The sequence below is a fragment of the Triticum aestivum genome, chromosome 5D (assembly GCF_018294505.1).
Source record: "Triticum aestivum cultivar Chinese Spring chromosome 5D, IWGSC CS RefSeq v2.1, whole genome shotgun sequence".
Taxonomy (NCBI): Eukaryota; Viridiplantae; Streptophyta; class Magnoliopsida; order Poales; family Poaceae; genus Triticum; species Triticum aestivum.
In genome coordinates, this window is record NC_057808.1 from 484,283,629 (window position 1) to 484,289,073 (window position 5,445).

Here is a 5,445-nt window from a genome sequence, read left to right on the forward strand (position 1 = left end):
TCGCGCGAGGGAGAGGAGGGCGAGGAGGCAACGGCGACGGCAGGCGACGGCGATCTGGGGCGGTGGCGTCGACGGGGTCGGGGCGGCACCAGGCGGCGGCAGCGGGAGCGAGTGCCCCGATCCCGATCTGGATCGGGGGGAGGAGAGGAGCAGGGGGATCGTGGGGGGGGGAGTGGGAGGTTAAGGAGGAGTGGAGGGGCGACTGGGCCTTTGCCCAGTTGGGCTGGCCAGCTGGGCCACGGTTGGCCCAGTGGGGTGGGTTCTGTTTTTCTTTTGTTTTATTTTATTTCTTTCCTTTTATTTATTTTCTTTTACTGTTTTCTCTTAGTTTCACCCTTTTATAGTTTAAATGAAATACAAAACTAGTTCCTAATTTAGTTTTAATAAATATGCCACTGCCACAAACAGTTTAGCACTGAAATAAAATAGTTTTGAAATTGTTTATTATTTTTAAAAGCATTTGAATAACTGTTTTGCCACAGTTTATTTATTATAGTGCATTTTAACACTTGATAAAAGTGTGGTTTCTCCATTGATATTACATATGATTTATTGTCATATTTAGAACATTTTAGTTTTGACATTTGAAAACTTTTAATGTTTGCTTGATTTCGAATCTTGAATTTGAAACGATTTCGAACTAACGCGAGATTAGCAACAGAAATCGAAGTGACGTGGCATCGTTAGTAGAGGGTTACTGTAGCTTAATTATCCGGGCGTCACACATGCGGTCCGACATGTTCTAGTGTTTCTAGCAAGATGCCCGCGCGTTGCACGAAGTTGATGGAAAAGGTAAGCACAACTTATAAATTGACGGATGGAGTACTAGTTACAGTGATGCATATAATTAAGCAAAGGGATCGCACATGTCGGTATTGACTGGAACGAGAATGCAACATCACAATAAGAATTAGGGCCACAATGATGATGCGATCGCAGTGGTGGTTACAGAAGGCAAGAAAAAAGATGCATCCATCAACGTACGACCTCCTCCTCCTCAACTTAGTGCGCTGGGCCACCGGCCAGTGGCTAAGGAGCGGCGGCTTTTGTGGCGAGGTCGAGGTGCTTCTCAGCAAAGGCATCCAAGGCTTCCAGCCGGTTGAGGAAGGCCAACGTCGTAGCGTCCTCACTGGCCTTGTAGATACCTATGTACACGATTTGCTCGTACTCGTGGATGTGTAGGTCGACGAATTCCTGCAGGGCGAGGCGCCTCGCGGCGAGCGCGACCTCCAGGTGGACATTCTTCGTGGCGTCGGCGGGCAGTCGCAGGGCCACCAGTGCTTGAAAGAGGTTCCGGCCATGGAGGCCGATTAGGGTGGCAGGCAATGAGGAGCCCGGGCGCGCGGGCTGGAGGAGTACGGCGATGTCGTCCGCGAGCTTCTTGAGGACGGTGAACTTGTTGGTGGTGGCAACGATCATCTGGTCCAACTGAGAGTCGTAGTTGGCATCGACGGCGGCCATCCACCAGCCGGTCTCCAACACCGTCTGGAGACGATCCTCGGCGCCATGCCGCAGGCCCACGTCGTGACCATCTGGCACAGCCGCTGGCCGCTCGCGCGCATCGCCGCCATGGATCTGGAGTGAGCTCTTTTGCGCTTAGTGTAGGTGCTTAGGCAAATGCTTAGGTGCGTACGATGTGGTAGATGCATTGGAATGGAGGGGCGCCTTTATATGAGGGCAAACTGTGTTGCATTCACATCGTGCAGCCTCTTTTCCCGGTCCTCCTCCCATTACTTCCCTCATGCATTAATTTAAGGAGGATGCATTGTCCGTTCAACATTTCGGGAACCGCTACTCCCTCGCTCGTCTGCATTAAACCTGTATCGGGAACTGCACCGCCCGCTGTCAAATCAAATAGTACTGCGCCGCCTGCTGCACGCCCGGCTGAACACGCCTCCGCGCCTCCATCAAACCCCTCCGTTAAACCCGCATGCAAACGGAGAAACCTCCTCCGGCCACACGTCTATTCATGAGCGGGCCGGAATTAAACGCAACACCGGCCGAGCTCCTCCCGTCCGCCCTCAGTTTAAACGAGGCCAGACGCCGGCCAAGCTCCTACCGTCCGCCCTCTATTTACACGAGGCCAGACAGACAGCGGGCAAGAATCGCACCCCTCCGCCGCTCTCCCATCTCCTCCTTCACCATTTTCTCCACTCTTCCGATGGCTTCCGAGGAGCCGTTCTCCGGCATATTACCCGGCTGGGCCCGCCGAGCCCTCCGGATACGGGCGAGGCCACTCGGTGCTTCACCAACCTCGCTTGGCCCGACGGAGCCAGTTGCCGCCCCAAGCAGGCGCGTGGTTCAGCAACTCGCCGCTCCAGTTCAGCTCGATGAGGAGTGGCGAGTTGCTCCATGCCGGCATGGCGGCGAGCACACCGGTACGGGCGTCGTCGCTGCCGCGTCGTACCGCGCCTCTCGTGTCTGTGGGCGCGCCTCCCATGCCTGCGGCAGCGCCATGCAGGCAGAGACAGAAGTCGGGTGCGTGGACAGCGACGAGTCGGTGGCCAGCTTCTCTGTGTCCGCCGCCATCATCGAGGAGAAGTAGAACACGGGAGGCCGCCGCCACTTGGGTCCCATGAAGGCCACCGCCGAGGCGACGACTGCACATTCAGGTGGTTTCTTTGCTTCTTCGTCTCTTCCGAGGGCCTTCGTCGACCCCGCAAAGTGTCTGCCGGACATGAGGAAGACAAAGGGATCCGCGGGCGGCCATTTAGATTATGTACTCCCTCTCCAGCTGGCGGGAAATTTTTGTTGTAAGAATGTATAAATTGTATGTATCTATAACTAAAATAAGTCTAAATACATCCATTTCTAGGACAAGTATTTTCGGACGGAGGGAGTATTAATTATACCAAGAGAGCCGGATTGGCACCGCTTAGTTCATGTAAATGTAATGAAATCCATCATGTTTATATGAAGATCCGGCTTTTTATACGAAATCCTTCATGCTTATATGAAATCAGTCCGTGTTTGCACGAATTTCATCTGGTTGGTTAGAGTTGTGAAAATGTATGCCGCTGGCGTTTGATGTCGTCCTCCGCGGAAGGAAGCGGGAGGAAATTTGCCGGCTGCCGTTGGAGATGCTCTTATGCTGGAAATAATAGAGTGACATCCAATCCATTTGAGTTAATTGCGTGTATGATTGTCCCTCTATAAAAAGTTAATTGCATGTACAGTGTACACGTGACTTGCAGGGTGGCTACAGCTTCGTACAGAAAGTTAAAAAGAAACAAGTCCATCCTTAATCTTGTATTCTAAGTACTCTGTGGGTTCCACTGTCAGTACAGTAGCGAAAGAAGTATATATTAAATAAGTAATATATAATATAAAAATCTAAAGTTAAAGACAGAATTCGAACTCATGTCATCGCGTTGCGAGCATCCGGCGCTAACCAGTCCAGCACATTTTTGTTGTAGACCATGCTGGAGATATATCTCCATGTCTACTCTTATACTCCATCCGTTCCTAAATATTTGTCTTTTTCAGATTTCAAATGGACTACCACATACGGATGTGTATGTAGACATATTTTAGAGTGTAGATTCACTCATTTTGCTCCATATGTAGTCACTTGTTGAAATCTCTAAAAAGACAAATATTTAGGAACGGAGGGAGTAGAAAACAGAGTTGGTGATGATGGTGTGCGTGCCATCCTGCAATATAGGCCGTCGGATTTATATCTAACGGATAGGAAGAAAACTATGGCAATTTTGCAAAAATATACCCACACCCCTCTCCACGTTCGCAAATACGGCCTTCCCTCGTTCATCCTTTTCTCTCACAAGATAAACTACTCATACAAATGCATCTTGATGTTCCGTGCAACGCACGGGCATCTAGCTAGTTTCTTTTAAAATAGTTACTGCGATAATTGGGTTGAAGTGATATATTTTATGTCTGCCCTGAATGATTTCAGATTCACTAGTAGTAACAAAGAAAAGGTTGCCTTGTTAATTAACAAAAAACAGGGTGAAAACTATCACATGAGGCCGGTAAAAACGAGGCACACTGGGTTCAGCGTCATCGTCACTACAGCTGTGCGCGCGCGAGAAGTCTACATATCGAGGGGGCTACTGAGCGAGGCACAGAGACACAATGTTCGAGAGAGAAACCAATTGACAGATTACGATCAGATCGAGTTGTCACCCTTCTGCTGTCATTGTTGGGGTGGGGGGAGGGGGAGGGAGAGAAAGACGTATCGAGAATGTGCGCGGTAGGCACAAAGGCACAACTAGCGAGTGTGTGTGTGTGTGTTTGAAAGAGGAGTAGATAGATTACTATCAAGATGAGGTGCCGCCCTACTCCTTCGGTGTCGGGTAGTGTGTGTGTGTGTGTTTGAGAGAGAAGCCAGTTGATAGATTAGTATCAAGATCGAGGTGTCACCCTACTCCTTTGGTGTTGGGAAGTGTGTGTGTGTGGTTGTGTGGGTGTGGGTGTGTGTGTCGGGGGGGGGGGGCAGTGACACTTACATATCCCTACTCTTATAAAAAAGAGTTGGTAATGATGTGTTCCTGCCATCCTGCAATATAGGCCATCCGATTTATACCCGACGGAAAGGAAGGAAACTGTGGCAATTTTGCAAAAAGATACTCACACCCCTCTCAGCATTTGCAAATAAGGCATTCCCTCGTTCATCCTCTTTGATGTTCGGTGCAACGCATGTGCATCTTGCTAGTAGGGAGAAGGAGTTTGTGTGACACATATCTAGCTATATTAAGGGATAGGTAGATAGCATTTGTGCGAGGCATACTTAAAGCATCAGGAAGATAAAGAAAATTGTGTGCATGCAAGTGCCGGAAAAATGAAGCGAGAAACAATGTGTGTGCGCACGCGCGCGCACGCGTGTGTGTGTGTGTGTGAGAGAGAGAGAGAGAGAGAGAGAGAGGGGGGGGAGAGAGAAAGCAAAATCTCAAAACAAAAGGTGCTTTGTTGGAATCCCATTGTATGTATTCATATGGTTCCGGAACTCGAGTTAACCTTAGGCATATGTGTGAGAGACATTATTATACTTTGAGACATTAGTGGCTGTGGGTGGGTGGAATTAAAGGGGTGGGCGTGTTCGACAGAGAGAGCGTGTGTGTTTCTGTGTGAGAGACTTGTAGGACGGGGTAGAAAGACGAATTCTAACCTTGACAGAGGGAGATAAATACACGAAGTGCGCGTGTGTGATTCCGATGCCCACAGGGAAATGAGATATGTATGCGTGTGAGAGAGATTGCACAATTCATTCACGTATCACTATCTAGCAATCGTGGACGTGCATCGCTTGAACATAAATCAATATCTACTTCGTATCGTGGCCAAAGGTACAATATCGATTCAACGCTATAAAGATTGGACACTCACATATCACATTTTTTCTATTTAAATAAACCTTTTCAGTTGTGCATGCCAAAGTTACAGTGATGTTTCTTCAAACAACCAATGTAGCTATCATGTACATGC